The 16,069-nt window shown below is 42.9% G+C and overlaps 1 long non-coding RNA gene, 1 other non-coding gene and 1 pseudogene across 2 annotated transcripts in view; 1 reads left to right on the forward strand and 2 right to left on the reverse strand.

Moving 5' to 3' along the window:
• LOC118154669 (uncharacterized) overlaps window positions 1-13,542 on the reverse strand; it is a 28,304-nt gene extending 14,762 nt beyond the window's left edge. The window contains exons 1-2 of the long non-coding RNA XR_008482283.2: window positions 13,486-13,542; window positions 10,176-10,293 (exon numbers count right to left, since the gene is read on the reverse strand). This is a non-coding gene — a long non-coding RNA (uncharacterized LOC118154669). The remainder of the gene's footprint in view (window positions 1-10,175; window positions 10,294-13,485) is intronic.
• Window positions 3,504-3,642, reverse strand: LOC118154839 (U4 spliceosomal RNA). The gene has a single exon (XR_004745097.2). It is a non-coding gene; the product is annotated as a U4 spliceosomal RNA (small nuclear RNA).
• LOC100386545 (high mobility group protein B1 pseudogene) lies at window positions 5,585-6,381 on the forward strand (annotated as a pseudogene).
• Window positions 13,543-16,069: the final 2,527 nt, after the last annotated feature.

The following is a 16,069-nucleotide window of genomic DNA, read 5'->3' on the forward strand; positions in this document are numbered from 1 at the left end:
TTATCCCTAAACTATGCTACATTCATACCATAGATTATCGCACAGCAGTCAGTTAGAAAAGGAAGAAGTAGCTGGGCACGGTGGCTCACACCTGTTATCCCAGCACTTTGGGAGGCTGAGGCGGGCGGATCACAAGTTCAAGAGATCAAGACCTGGTCAATATGGTGAAACTCCATCTCTCCTAAAAATACAAAAATTAGCTGGGCATGCAATCTCAGCTCTAGGGAGACTGAGGCAGGAGAACTGATTAAAAAGAAAGAAAGAAAAGAAAAGGAAGAAGTAAATATATGTGAGTGACAAGGCACTATCTAATATTCAATGAAAAGCAAATTATAAGCCAGGCACAGTGGCTCATGCCTGTAATCCCAGCACTATGAGAGGCCAAGGCAGGCAGATCACTTGAGGTCAGGAGTTTAAGACCAATCGGGCCAACATGGTGAAATCCTGTCTATACTAAAAATACAAAAATTAGCCAGGTGTGGTGGCCTGTGCCTGTAATCCCAGCTACTAAGGAGGCTGAGGCAGAGAATCGCTTGAACCCAGGAGGTGGAGGTTGCAGTGAGTGAAAAATCACACCACTGGACTCCAGCCTGGGCAACTAGACTCTGTCTTAAAAAAAAAAAAAAATTATAAATAACATATATAGAACAATGCCATTTATGTTAAATGTGTGCATATATATCCATATAAACATATGAACTGAATGCATTAATAGAGTCTGAAAGGATAAACCTTAACTAGGTAACAGTCATTACTTTATTTTTTCATGGAAATGCAGAAGTATTTACTTATTAGTTGCATAAGATCAGCTGTTCTACTTAGGTTCACCAAAAAAAAAAAAAAAAAAAAAAAACGTATTTCCCATCATCCCTCTTTTTCTCCTCTCTGCTTTTGAAGTGTGTGTGAGGGCATTATGAGAAGATAAAGTGATTATATTCAAGGATGCAACTGGGATATAATCATATATTTGCCTATCTAATTTTAAAAAGGAGAAAAGATCAAAACTTAATGAAAAACGCTGAACTACAAAGTAGTAGAGAAAACATGAGGCCGGGCACGGTGGCTCACACCTGTAATCCCAGCACTTTGGGAGGCCAAGGCAGGAGGATCACAAGGTTAGGAGTTCAAGACCAGCCTGACCAACATGGTGAAACCCCATCTCTTAAAAAAAAAAAGAGAGAGAGAGAGAAAACATGAAAGAATTTTTTATAATCTTCATGTGGCAATCAGCTCTCAGCAATATGGCAAAGACAAAGCCATAAGAAAAGGAAAGATTGACAAATACCACATGAAAATCTCTATACGGCAAAGCAAAAGACAAGAAAATAGGAAAAACATTCACAACAGGATGCAGAAAGGGTAAGATTATTAAACTGTGAATTGTCTGGAAATAATAAGAAAATTACAAACCCAGTAGGAAAATGAATAAAAGGCATAAAGAAACACTCTATATTAAAAGAAGACAGCTGGGCACAGTGGCTCACACCTGTAATCCCAGCACTTTGGGAGGCTTAGGTGGGTGGATCACGAAGTCAGAAGTTCAAGACCAGCCTGGCCGAGATGGTGATACCTCATTTCTACTAAAAATACAAAAATTAGCCAGGCGTGGTAGTGGGCACCTGTAATCCCAGCTACTCAGGAGTCTGGGCAGCAGAGTGAGACTCCATCTCAACAACAGAAGAAGAAGAAGACAAGAAAATATCCCAAATTCATATTTAAGGTGTTCAACTTCACTGATAATTACAAAAAAGCAAATTAAAATAAGATATCAGCCAGGCACGGTAGCTCACTCCTGTAATCCCAACACTTTGGGAGGCTGAGATGGGCAGATCACCTGAGGTCAGGAGTTCAAGATCAGCCTGGCCAACATGGTGAAACCCCATCTCTACTAAAAAATAAAAAAAAAAATTTAGCCAGGTGTGGTGGCAGGTGCCTGTAATCCCAGCTACTTGGGAGGCTGAGGCAGGAAAATTGCTTGAACCCAGGAGGTAGAGGTTGCAGTGGGCCTAGATCGCACCATTGCAGTCTTGGCAACAAGAGCAAAACTCCAACTCAAAAGAATAAAATTAAAAATTAAAAATAAATAAAGTGATATAATCTTTTCCACTTAGGTGGGGAGGACTAAAAAGATTTCTAGGCCAGGTGCAGTGGCTCACACCTGCAATCCCAGCGCTCTGGAAGGCCAAAGTGGGCAAATCATGAGGTCAGGAGATTGAGACCAGCCTGGCTAACATGGTGAATCCTCATCTCTACTAAAAATACAAAAAAAATTAGCCAGGCCAATGGCACACGCCTGTAGTCCCAGCTACTCAGAAGGTTGAAGCAGGAGAATCGCTTGAACCCAGGAGGCGGAGGTTGTAGTGAGCCGAGATCGCACCACTGCCCTCCAGCCTGGGTGAGAGAGCAAGACTCCATCTCAACAAAAAAAAAAAAAAAAAAAAAAGATTTCTAATAGCCAGTTTTTGACAAGGGTGGGGCGGAAACAGGTGCATTTCCATCTGTTGATGGAAGCCTAAACTGGCTTCAGCAGGCAAACTTGGAAGATAAGTATCAAAAGTTAAAATGTGCATGTTGCTCTCTTCTAGGAATTTATTTTCAGAAAAGAATGGTGCACGGTGCAAAGTTGGGTGAACAAGAAAGGTCATTGTACTGAAAAGTTAGAAATGGCCTGAATGCCCATCAGTGGGGATTTGGTTAAATAAATTTATGAGACTTGGAGGTGTTACGGAGACCAGGCAGGTGTTATAAAAGATAAAGCACATCTTTACATGTTGACACAAAGCACATAATGTTCACATGAGAAAAACGGCTCGCACCGTTCCATATGCCAACTGATCCTCTTTTGTTTAATGTATAACCCACTGGGAAGGCCAACACTTAACACTCGTTATCCCTGTCGGTGAGAATTTGAGGGAAATTTTCTATATTATTGAAACTTTTTACAAAGAGCAAGTGTTATTTGTATGATAACAAAAGTGAATAAAGGTTTCATTTTGAAAAACTGGGAAAGAAATATGCTATATGTCCTTTAAGGCTCTATTTTCTTTTGTTCAACAAATATGAACAGTTTATTATGTAGAAGGTAATGCCTCCAGGCCTGGGGTAGATACAAAAGACAATCAGACTGAACCTCTCTCTGCTTCCTGACACCAAACCTGTATTATCACTGCCCCCACCTGACACACAGACACACACACACACACACACACACACACACACACACACATACGTCTTCCTCCTGCCACAAATAAGTTGGTGTCGCGTGGCCAATCCCACTGCCCTGCGCCCTAGAGTCCATCTCCCCACTATTTTCTCAGAAGCCTCACATTATTCATTATCATTCTTTCCTTCCAACTTCTCCCTCTCTCTTGTCCATCTAGTTACTTGAAACCTCTCAAGTCTCTTTCATTCTAAATAAAAGGAAGGAAGGACATTCTGGACAGAATTATTGGGGATAGAAGGGAAGAGGAAGGGGAGAGGAAAGAGGTATCCAAGCATATTCTCCAAATTTGTGACTTTTAAACATTCTTTTTTTTTTCTTTTTCGAGTCGTCATGGCGGGGTATTGGGAAAAGTTTTCAATTAGCAATAATCGCGCCTCAGTTAAACCTCATTGGCTTCAATACTGCCACTGCGCAAAGCTAAACATTGTTAAAGAAATATGTTAGCCTGACTATTATAAGAACATGACACCTGGTACAGTGGCTCACACCTGTAATCCCAGCACTTTGGGAGGCCAAGAGGGGCGCATCACCTAGGGCCAGGAGTTCAAGACCAGCCTGGCCAACATGGTGAAACCCCATCTCTACTAAAAATACAAAAATTAGCCAGGCATGGTGGCATATGCCTGTGGTTCCAGCTACTTGGGAGGCTGAGGCAGGAGGATCGCTTGAACGTGGAAGGCAGAGGTTACAGTGAGCAGAGATTGAGCTACTGCACTCCAGCCTGGGCAACAGAGTGACACTCCATCTCAAAAAAAAACAAAACGAAAGAACAGACAGATACAGCAATATAAAGGCAAGACTTTGAGCTAGGCGGAGAAGGTGCTCTCTCTCCCTCTGACCCAGAGGGTGGACCCAGTCCTGCGCTCCCCAGCCCCTGCCTCAGGATGCACTCTGTTGGAGTCAGAACCTGGACGATCTCAATTGTGGATCGCTCATTTCTCTCCAGGTATCACTCTCCCTACTCCCCTTCAGTCAAACTTCAAGAAAGAGTTGTCTACCTGCCTTCCCGTCCTTACCTCCTCCACTCCTCCACACACGAATTGGCTGCTGAGCCTCACCACTCTACCAAAACCAGTTCCCCTGAGGCACACTTCTCAGGCTTGCCTCAACTTCCCAGCAGCATTTGGCTCCAGTCTTGGGTCTGTCCTCTCTTTGTATTCTTTGCCAATGTTTCCTCTCCAGCCTCACTTCTCAGTCCTGGGGCTCCCAGTGCTCAGTCCTGAGACCTTTGCTCTCTTCCCTGTACCCTCTTTCCTAGGCCATCTTAACCAAGCCACATGTTCATCACCATTATGCACCAATGGTGCACAAACGCCACTGACTTCTGAAAATGCCTGGTCAATCAACACCTCACAACTGGCATCTAGAAGATTGTTGGCTTCATCAATATCTCTGCTTGGGTATCTCACAGATTTCATTCATTTATTTATTCTATCAAGTACCTACTATATGTCAGGAACTACACTAGTCACTGGATATAGAATGAAAAACAAAACAGGCATGGTTCATGCCTCTGAGCAGCTTAACTCAAATGTCAACAACTGAACTCAAGAGCTTTCCTCAGCCAACATGCTCCTCGATGTTGTGTGTCTCAATAACTGGCACAACTTCCACCCACCTGCTCAAGCCAGAAACTTGAATGGTATAGCTGATACTTCACTTTCCCTTATTCTACCCGCGGGAGACACATTCTAAAGTGGATACCCCTACCCACAGTGAGGCATGTCTTTGTGTAATCCTCTCCCCTTGAGGCAGAACCTGTGACCTGCTTCTAATCAACAGAAGATAGCCAAGGTGGGCCGGGCACAGTGGCTAACACCTACAATCCCAGCACTTTGGGAGGCTGAGGTGGGCGGATCACTTGAGGTCAGGAATTCAAGACCAGCCTGACCAACATGGTGAAACTCCATCTCTACTAAAAATACAAAAATTAGCCAGGTGTCATAGGGGACACCTGTAATCCCAGCTACTTGGGAGGCTGAGGCATGAGAATCACTTGAACTCAGGAGGAGGAGATTGCAGTGAGCCGAGATCATGCCACTGTACTCCAGCCTGGGCAACAGAATGAAACTCCATCTCAAAAAAGTAAAATAAAATAACAATTCAATTAAAAAGAAGATAGCCAAGGTAATAGATGTCAGGATCTTGTTTAGGATGTGTTGCGTGGCAATAGCGCCTGGATGTCATTCCTGTGATTACATTTTGTTGTATAATTCTCTATTTTAGCAGGATCAAGAGAGACTCCCTTGCTGGCTTTAAAGAAGTAAGCTGTCGTAGAGTAATGTCACAGAGCAGAGAGTGAGGAGGGTGTGTCCAGCTCCCGCTCTCACAGCCATTGCAGTACATCAAGCTCCATAGGGACAGCGCCAGGGCGAGTGAGAGACGGATGGGCACTGGGCGACTCTGTGCCTTGCTGAGGGAAAATAACTGAACATGGCCAAAGGAGATCCTAAGAAGCCAAGAGGCAAAATGTCATCATATGCATTTTTTGTGCAAACTTGTCAGAAGGAGCATACGAAGCACCCAGATGCTTCAGTGAACTTCTCAGAGTTTTCTAAGAAGTGCTCAGAGTGGTGGAAGACCGTAACTGCCAAAGAGAAAGGAAAATTTGAAGATATGGTAAAGGCGGAAAAGCCCCGTTATGAAAGAGAAATGAAAACCTATATCCCTGTAAAGGGGAGACAAAAAAAGAAGTTCAAGGATCCCAATGCACCCAAGAGGCCACCTTTGGCCTTTTTCCTGCTCTGTTCTGAATATTGCCCAAAAATCAAAGGAGAACATCGTGGCCTGTCCACTGGTGATACTGTGAAGAAACCGGGAGAGATGCGGAGTGCCACTGCTGCAGATGACAAGCAGCCGTGAAAAGAAGGCTGTGAAGCTGAAGGAAAAGTACGAAAAGGATATTGCTGCATACCGAGCTGAAGGAAAGCTTGCTGCAGCAAAAAAGCCGGGGGAGTTGTCAAGGCTGAAAAAGCAAGACAAAGAAGGAAGAGGAGGAAGATGAGAAAGACGAAGAGAATGAGGAGGAGGAGAAAGATGAAGATGATGATGAATAAGTTGGTTCCAGCACAAATTTTTTCTTGCCTATAAAGCATTTAACCCCCCCGCCGTACACGACTCACTTCTTTTAAAGAAAAAGAATTAAAGCGTAAGGATGTGTAAGTTTGGTTTTTAAACCGTACAGTGTCTTTTTTTGTATCATTAACACATGACCGAATGTGTCTTTAGATAGCCCTGTCCTGGTGTATTCTCAGTAGCCACTAACCTTGCCTGGTATAGTGTGGGGGTTGTAAATTGGCATAGAAATTTAAAGCAGGTTCCTGCTGGTGCACAGCACAAATTAGTTACAGACGGAGATGGTAGTTTTTCATCTTCAATTGTCTCTGATGCAGCTTCTACGAAATAATTCCTGTTCTGTTAACTGAATGCCGCTTTGTAACGGCAAAAAAAAAAAAAAAAAAAAATGCAGCTGTTCTGTTAACATTCTGAATGCTTCTAAGTAAATATAATTCTTTTATTAGAAAAAAAAAAAAAAGAAGTAAGCTGTCATGATCATCAAGGAACTGTGGGTGGCCTCTGAGAGCCAGAAAGAAAATAAAGATCTCAGGGCTACGATTGCAAGGAAATGAATCTGCCAATAACCTGAGGAAGCCTGCAAATTGATCCTCGGACGAAGTTACAGCTCATGTCAATACTTGGTCTGAAGTCTGTTGAGACCCTGAGCAGAGGAACCAATTAAGCTGTGCCTAGACTCTTGACCCAGAGAACTGTAAGATAATAAATGGGTGTTACTTGGGGCTGCTATGTTTGTGGTAATGTGTTACTCAGCATAGAAAACTATAGCCAGGCATGGTGACTCATGCATGCCTGTAATCACAGCTACTTGGGAGGTTGAGACAGGAGAATCACTTGAACCCGGGAGGCAGAGGTTGCAGTGAGCCGAGATCACACCATTGCACCATTGCACTCTAGCCTGGGACACAACAGCAAGACTCCATCTCAGAAAAAAGAAAGAAAGAGAGAGAGGAAAGAAAGAAAGAAAGAAAGAAAGAAAGAAAGAAAGAAAGAAAGAAAGAAAGAAAGAAGGGAGGGAGGGAGGGAGGGAGGGAGGGAGGGAGGGAGGGAGGGAGGGAGGGAGGGAGGGAAGGAAGGAAGAAAGAAAGAAACAAAAGAGAGAAAGAAAGAAAGAAAACTAGTGGAGCACCTGTCCATCACCAGAACTTTTTAAATTTTTCACTGAAATAATTCTCAAAAACTCAATTTTTCTTCCTCTCCACTACGCTACCCAGAGTAAACTGCCATCATCTCCTATCCAAATAGAGTATCTATCGGCCTGGCACAGTGGCTTACACCTATAATCCCAGCATTTGGAAGGCTGAGGCGGGAGGATTGCTTGATCCCAGGATTTTGAGACCAGCCTGGGCAACATGGCAAGACCTTGTCTGTATTAAAAATCAAAAAAGTTAGCCAGGCATGGTGGTGTGGACATGTGGTCCCAGCTACTTGGCAGGCTGAGGCTGGCGGTTCGCTTGAGCCTAAGAGGTCAAGCCTGTGGTGAGCTATGATTGCCCCACTGCACTCCAGCCTGGGTCAGGGCAAGACCCATTCTCAGAAATAAATAAATAAATAAATGTTTAAAAATATCATCTTAATCTCCACTGTCACATTTGCTCCTCCTAACTTAACTGGACCAAGACACAAACAAGCGCACCACAGCCAGGCTAATAATTTCACATTCCTTCAATGCAACACTTTTTCAGTAGAGATGAGGAGAAAGTGTCTATTAATAAAAGCGATGCATCTCTTTGTATGCCAAAATGAGAGGTTCAGTATACGTGATTTTCCAAAGCAGATAACTCTGGGAAGCAGATTAAACCACTTAAAATTTAAACAACAGTCTGGGCACAGAGGCTCATGCCTGTAATCCCAGCACTTTGAGAGGTTGATGAGGGAGGATCACTTGAGCCCAGGAGTTCAAGACCAGCCTGGGCAACATAGTGAGACCTCATCTCTATTAATTAAACAACAACAACAAAATAAATAGCACAACCTATTGTATTACATAGATTCAGACTTTCAGCTTACTGTGCTTAATGGCAGTTCATGGCTGATTCATCTCAGGTTTGGAGGAACAGTTGGCACATGTCCATCACAAGGTTTTAATTTTAAGAAAGAACAATTTGGCTGGGTGTGGTGGCTCATGCCTGTAATCCCAGCACTTAGGGAGGCCGAGGCACGTGGATCACCTGAGGTCAGGAGATCAAGACCATCCAGCCAACATGTTGAAACCCTGTTTCAACTAAAAATACAAAAATTAGCCCAATATGGTGGAGTGCACCTGTAGTCCCAGCCGCTCGGGAGGCTGAGGCAGAATTGCTTGAATCCGGGAGGTGGAGGTTTCAGAGAGCTGAGATCGCACCACTGCACTCCAGCCAGGGCAACAGAGTAAGACTCTTTCTCAAAAAACAAGGAAGAATAATTTATCTTTTTATTTCTCTGTTGCTCAAGCTTTGGGTGCCAAATCTGAGGTCATGAAGATTTACCTCATGTTTTCTTCTTATAGCTTTATAGCTTTACCATTTACATTTAGGTTGTTGATCATTTTGAATTAATTTTTGCATGTGGAATGAGGCAAGGGTATGAGTTCATTTTTTCTTTTGCATGTGGTTGTCCTGTTGTCCCACCACAATCTGTTTAACAGACCCTTCTTTCCTCCCATTAAATGGCACCCTTGTCAAAAATCAATTGACCATAGATGTTTGGTTTTATCACTAAACTCTCAATTCTATTTTATTGGTCTATATGTGTCTGTCTTTATACAAGTATCACACTTCAGCCTGGGCAATACAGTGAGATCTCGACTAAAATTTCTTTTTAATTAGCCAAGTGTAGCAGTGTGCACCTGTAGTCCCAGCTACTCGGGAGGCTGAGATGGGACAATTACTTGAGTCCAGGATCCAGGTGCTGCAGTGAGCCAAGATTGTGCCACTGCACTCCAGCCTAGATGACAGAGTGAGGCCCTGTCTCAAAAGCATCTTCCTGGTAAGTTTGGAAATCAGGTACCTTCCTAGTAAGTCTGGAAACCAGGAAGTGTGAGTCTTTCAATTTTCTTTTTCTTTTTAAATATTGTTTTGGCTATTCAGAGGTCCCTGCAGGCTTTTGTTTGTTTGTTCTTTTGTTGTTGTTGTTGTTGTTGTTGTTGTTTGGGTGGGAGTCTCACTCTGTTGCCCAGGCTGGAGTGCAGTGGCGTGATCTCAGCTCACTGAGCTTCTGCCTCCTGGGTTCAAGCAATTCTCCTGCCTCAGCCTCCTGAGTAGCTGGGATTACAGGCACACACCACCACACCCAGATAATTTTTGTATTTTCAGTAGAGACAGGGTTTCACCATGTTAGCCAGGATGGTCTTGATCTCCTGACCTCATGATCCACCTGCCTGGGCCTCCCAAAGTGCTGGGATTACAGGCATGAGCCACTGTGCCCAGCCAGTCCCTGCAGTTATATAGGAACTTGAGGATAAGTTTCTATTTCTCCAAAAAAAAAAAAAGACCATTGGAATTTTGATAGGGATTACATTGAATCTATAGATTGCTTTGGGGAATGTTGCCATCTTAACAATATTAACACTCCCAACCCAGGAACATGGGATGTCTTTTCATTTATTTAGGTCTTCCTTAGTTTATTCCATCAGCGTTTTTAGTTTTTGGTGTATAAGTCTTTCACCTCCTTAGTTAAATTTATTCCTAGGTAATTTATTCTCTTGGATACTACTGTAAATTGAATTGTTTTCTTAATTTCCTTTTCAGACAGTTCACCGCTATGTAAAGAAATAGAGCTGATGTTTGCGTGTTGACCTTGTACCAACTTTGCTGAATTCCTTTACTAGCTGTAGTAGGTTTTTGGGGTTCTATGGGATTTTCTATACAGACAGCCATGTCATCTACAGGGCGCCCACCTGTAGTTCCAGCTACTCAGGAGGTTGAGTCAGGAGAATCACTTGAACTCTAGAGGCAGAGGTTGCAGTGAGCTGAAATTGTACCACTTCATGCCAGCCTGGGCAACAGAGTGAGGCCCTGTCTCAAAAACAAAAAAGACAAAGTGCTGAGATTACAGGTATGAGCCACTGTGTCCAGCCCCTGAATATATTTTTCCATTCTTTTATTTTCAACTTCTTTGTGTCTTTGGATCTTAAGTTAGTCTATAGTAAAAGCACATAGTTGGATCATTTTTTTAAAATTCATTTTGCTTGCCAGGTGCAGTGGCTCACATCTATAATCCCAGCACTTTGGGAGGCCGAGGCAGGTGGATCACTTGAGGTCAGGGGTTTGAGACCAGCCTGGCCAACATGGTGAAACCTCATCTCTACTAAAAATGAGAAAAAAAAAAGAGCCAGGCACAGTGGTGTGTGCCTGTAGTCCCAGCTACACAGGAGGCTGATGCAGGAGAATCACTTGAAACCGGGAGGCGGAGGTTGCGGTGAGCTGAGATCTTGCTAGACTCTGTCTCAAAAAAAAAAAAATTGTTTTGTCAATCTCTGTCTTTTAATTAAGAGTTTCATCCATTTACATTTTAAATGATTATTGATAACAAAGAACTTACCTCTACCATCAAGCTATTTGTTTTCTTTTTTTTAACATTTAATTTAGGTTCAGGCATACATGTGCAGGTTTGTTATATAAATTGTTGTAAATTGCATGTCGTGGGGATTTGGTGTAGAAATTATTCCATCATCCAGGGTAATAAGTATAATACTCAATGGTTTTTTTGATCCTCACCCTCCTCCCACCCTTCACCCTCAGTAAGCTCTGGTGTCTCTTGTTCCCTTCTTTGCATCTGTATATACTCAATGTTTAGCTCCCATTTACAAGCAAAAACATGTGGTATTTGGTGGTCTTTTTTTTTTTTTTTTGAGACGGAGTTTCCCCAGGCTGGAGTGCAGTGACCAGATCTCGGCTCACTGCAACCTCCACCTCTTCGGTTCAAGCCATTCTCCTGCCTCAGCCTCCCAAGAAGCTAGGATTACAGGCACCTGCCACCACAGCTGACTAATTTTTGTATTTTTAGTAGAGATGGGGTTTCACCATGTTGTCCAAGCTGGTCTCGAACTCCTGAGCTCAGGTGATCCACCCACCTCAGCCTCCCAAAGTGCTGGGATTACAGGCATGAGCCACTGTGCCTGGCTCCTTCAAGTTTTGAAAGAACATTTTACGGACTATAATATTCCTGGTTGACAGGTTTTTTTCTTTCAGCACTTTAAAGATATCATCATTCCACCGCCTTCATGGTTTCTGATGAAAAATTAACTGTTGTTCTTACACAGGGTCCTTGTAAATGATGAGTCACTTCTCCCTTGCTGAAGATTTTCTCTTCATTTTTGACTTTCAACAGTTTGATTATAATGTGTCTCAGTGTGAATCTCTGAATTTATTCTGCTTTAAGTTTATCAAGCCTATTAGATGTGTTAATTCACATCCTTCACCACATCTAGGAACTTTATTACTTTTTAAAATATTTTTCCGCTGGGCGTGGTGGCTCACGCCTATAATCCCAGCCCTTTTAGAGGCTGAGGCGGGAGGATCACGAGGTCAAGAGATCGAGACCATCCTGGTCAACAAGGTGAAACCCCGTCTCTACTAAAAATACAAAAATTAGCTGGGCATGGTGGTGCGCACCTGTAGTCCCAGCTACTCGGGAGGCTGAGGCAGGAGAATTGCTTGAACCCAGAAGGTGGAGGTTGCGGTGAGCCGAGATCGTCTGTTGCACTCCAGTCTGGCTAACAACAGGGAAACTCCGTCTCAAAAAAAAATTTCCTTCTTCTTTCTCTCTCTCTCCCATCTGTTTCTGTAACTCCCAAAATGTGTTTTGATATGCTTAATTTGTGTCCCACATGTTCAACAACTCTGTTCAATTTTTTTGTTGTTGTTGTTTCTCAAACTGGGTAATTATAACTGCCCTGTCTTCCGGTTCACTGATTCTTTCTTCTGCCTGCTCAAACGTGCTGTTGAGCCCCTCAAGTAATTTTGTACTTCAGCTATTGTACTTCTCAGCCCCCAAATTTTTATTTGGTTCCTTTTTATTATTTCTGTCTCTTTCTGATAGTCTATTTGTGTATATCCATCATGCTTCTGATCTTCCTTAACTATTCTTCATAGTTTCCATCAGCTCTTTTTTCCTTGAGCATAAAATGACAGTTAAATCTTTTTATATAAGTCCAACATCTGGGCTCTTCAGGGATAGTTTCTGTCAATTTTCTTTCTATATTCCTTTTACTATGAATGAGCCATACTTTCATTTTATGTTGCATGCTTTATAATTTTGTGATGAGAACTGTAAATTTTGAATGTTAAAATCGTAACTCTTGAAATTAGATTTCCTCCTTCTGCCCCGGTTTCAGGGATTATTGTTGCTTGAAGAAAGCTACAGTCATCTGTTTATTTGGTGCCTTTTCTAACTACGTTGGTAAGACTGTATTCCTTGGCATGTGTAGTCACTGAAGACTGTTTTATTACTTCTGCAGTCAGTCAGTCAGTGACCTGACAGAGCTTTCCTTAAATGCCTAGATCCAGAAAGGAAAGAAAAGGGCTGTTTTGTCTCTTGAAATCCCCTCCATTACTCAGGAGGCTGAGACAGGAGGATTGATTGAGCCTAGGCGTTTGAGTCTAGCCTGAGCAGCATAGCAAGACCTCTTTTTTTTTTTTTTATGGAGTCTCATTTTGTCACCCAGGCTGGAGTGCAGTGGCACAATCTTGGCTCACTGCACTCTCCGCCTTCCAGGTTCAAGCAATTCCCCTAGCCTCAGCGTCCCGAGTAGCTGGAATTACAAGCACATAAGCAACCCTGGATAATTTTTTTTATTTTTAGCAGAGATTGGGTTTCACCATGTTGACCAGGCTGGCTCAAACTCCTGACATCAAGCGATCTGCCTGCCTCAGCCTCCCAAAGTGCTGGGGGATTACAAGTGCGAGCCACCTCACCCAGCCAAGTCCTCACCTAAAAAAAAAACAGACAAACAAACCAACAAACAAAAAACCTTTCTTTAATCCCCTCCACCAAGGAGGAAACCACTTCAGCTCAGCCCATGGAGGCTGAAATAAAGGCCAACCTCTGCAATCGCCCCTTAGCAAACTATAAGGCATATCAAAACACACAAGCCTGATTTTTGGAGGACAAGGTCCATATGGCCCACCCTCACATCAGCAAGCACATCAGGGATACAGACTGCCATCTCCACAACTGGCTGCTGTGAAGAATTCACCAAAACTCACCAGCCTCTTTCCTCATCAAGTACTCCCTTCAATGCTGCAAGTGCTCCACTAGAATCTAGAGCTCCAAATAGTTGATTGTGACAATTCTTGCAAGTCCAATAGTTGTTTCAGTGAAGGGATCAATTCTACCTTGTCATCTTCTATGACATCACTCTTCCCCAACCCCACCATGTTAGGTTTTATCCCATAGGAAACAGATGGCACCCTCAAGATAGGACAATTTGAGGAGAATGTATTTAAGAAGGAGTATTTACAAAACTGTGGATGCAGGGGAACCACAAGAGACAATGCAGCAACTCAGGACTAACAGTAGCCGAGCTAATACTATCCCTAAGCCCAAAGGGTTGAGGAGAGGGATCAGGACCAGGAAGGAAGGAAAGAGTTGTGCTGAGGTGGCCACTGTGAGAGGAGCAGTAACATTAGGTTGATGGACACAGCCAGCATGAGGCAACCTCAAAAGATGAAGGAAAGCCAAGATTAAATAGCCTGATATTACTCTCTTGCCTCCTCCTACTAGTGCTATTTCTGTTCCCCTTCCTGCTTCTGGGCTCCTTATTTGCTAACCAAACACCCAGGCATAAGGGAGTCCAGCTGATGGAGGGGTGAAAAAGAATGAAGAGTGAATCTGGAGGACGAACTGGAGAATAGCCACACAGCCACAAAACCCCAGAATGACCTCTAGCCTCTATCTTCAAGACTGAAAGCAGCAAATTTCTGGCTCCTTAAGAACAACCACTTTCCAAACACAACTGGAGGATTCTTCCCTGAAGAGACGACCTCCTAATATTGACATTCGATGTCTGGCACATCATCTGCGCAACTTGTGGTGAATCTAGTGCTTCTCAAAACATAATATGCACTTGAATCACCTAGTGATCTTGTTAAAATGCAGATTCTAAATCTGTTGATTACAGATTTAGGCTGAGGTTCTGTAGGCTGAGGTTCTCCATTTCCAGTGAGCTCCCAGATGATGTCAATGCTGCTGGTCCTTTTTGAGTAGCAAGGAGCCAGTCAACTCATCTTGCCCAAACACTTAAGAGTCTCCACTCGGCTTTTCAGTGTCTCATTCTTAAAGATGAATAGATTGCTAAAGAAGACCGAAGTTTCAGATGGCCATTAACATAAGGGTTGCCAAAAAATTAGCATTAAAAAGGACCCAAGGAAACAGAGACAAAGCAGAGAGGAAAAGAAAAACTGAAAACAAATTTACTGTTATAATATCCTCACAGATAGGAAAAGTTATGCCTGTCCATAAAACCAGGATAAAATAACACGGAAAAGAGACACTCAGCAGGAAAAAAGTTCTTGGGAATTAAAAATAAGAAAACTGAAACTTCAGCCTTGTACAACATAGGGAGACCTCACCTCTACAAAAATCAAAAAATTAGCCAGATGTGGTGGCACAAGTCTGTGGTCCCAGCTACTTGGAAGGCTGAGGTGGGAGGTTCGCTTGAGCCAATGAGCTAAGACTGCCAACTGCACTCTAGCCTGGGCAACAGAGCAAGACCCCATCTCAAAAAAAAAATTGAAATGGTTGAAGATAATGCAAGGAGACACCCCACAGTAAAAAACAAACAGTGGGTTGGTTGAGAGTTCAGTTTTGCAAGATGAAAAGAGCATTTTGTTTTTTGTGTTTTTTCTTTAAGACAAATTATCTGTCATAAAGACTGGAGTGCAGTGGCGTGATCCTAGCTCACTGTAGCCTAAAACTCCTGGACTCAAGCAATCCTCCCTGCACACCCTCCCAAAGTATTAGGATTACAGGCACGGGCCACCATGCTCAGCTCTATGAATTTCTACTTTGAATCAGTGCTCAGTACAACAAATTGAGAAAGTGGTACAGGTGGCTCATGCCTGTAATTCCAGCACTTGGGGAGGCCAAGGCAGGCAGATCACGAGGTTAGCAGTACAAAAACAGCCTGGCAACATAGTGAAATCCCATCTCTCCTAAAAATACAAAAATTATTAGCCTGGCATGGTGGCATGCACCCGTAGTCCCAGCCATTCAGGAGGCTGAGGAAGGAGAATTGCTTGAACCCAGGAGGCAGAGGTTGCTGTGAACCAAGATCGTGCCATTGCACTCCAGCTTGGGTAACAGAGCAAGACTCCATCTCAAAAAAAAGAAAAAAGAAAAGAAAGTGGTACAATAAAGCACATCATTATAAAATTTCTAACCAACAGGTTAAAGAGAGAAAATCCTAAGGCCTCCTCCGCAGATGGGGGAGATGGATCAGAAAGGATCAGAAATATAAATCGGAATTTTTTTAATTGCAACCCTAGAAGGTATAAGAAAATGTAGTATACCTCCAAAATAATAAGGGAAAATTATTTTCAAACTTAAATATCTAGCCCAACAACAGATCAAGTGTTAAACAGAAGTAAGACATTTACAAATATGCGAAGATTTTAACAACATGTATCCCCCAGCTCCTTTTCTCAGGAAGCTACTAAAGGAGATGCTTTAGCAAAACAAGGAAGTAAACCAAGAAAGAGGAAGACATGGGATCTAGGAAATGGGGAAAACCAGCCCAGAACAGCAATGAAGGAAAATTCCAGAATGACAGCAAGTCTAGTGAGCAGCCAG

The sequence above is a fragment of the Callithrix jacchus genome, chromosome 6, assembly GCF_049354715.1.
Source record: "Callithrix jacchus isolate 240 chromosome 6, calJac240_pri, whole genome shotgun sequence".
Taxonomy (NCBI): domain Eukaryota; kingdom Metazoa; phylum Chordata; class Mammalia; order Primates; family Cebidae; genus Callithrix; species Callithrix jacchus.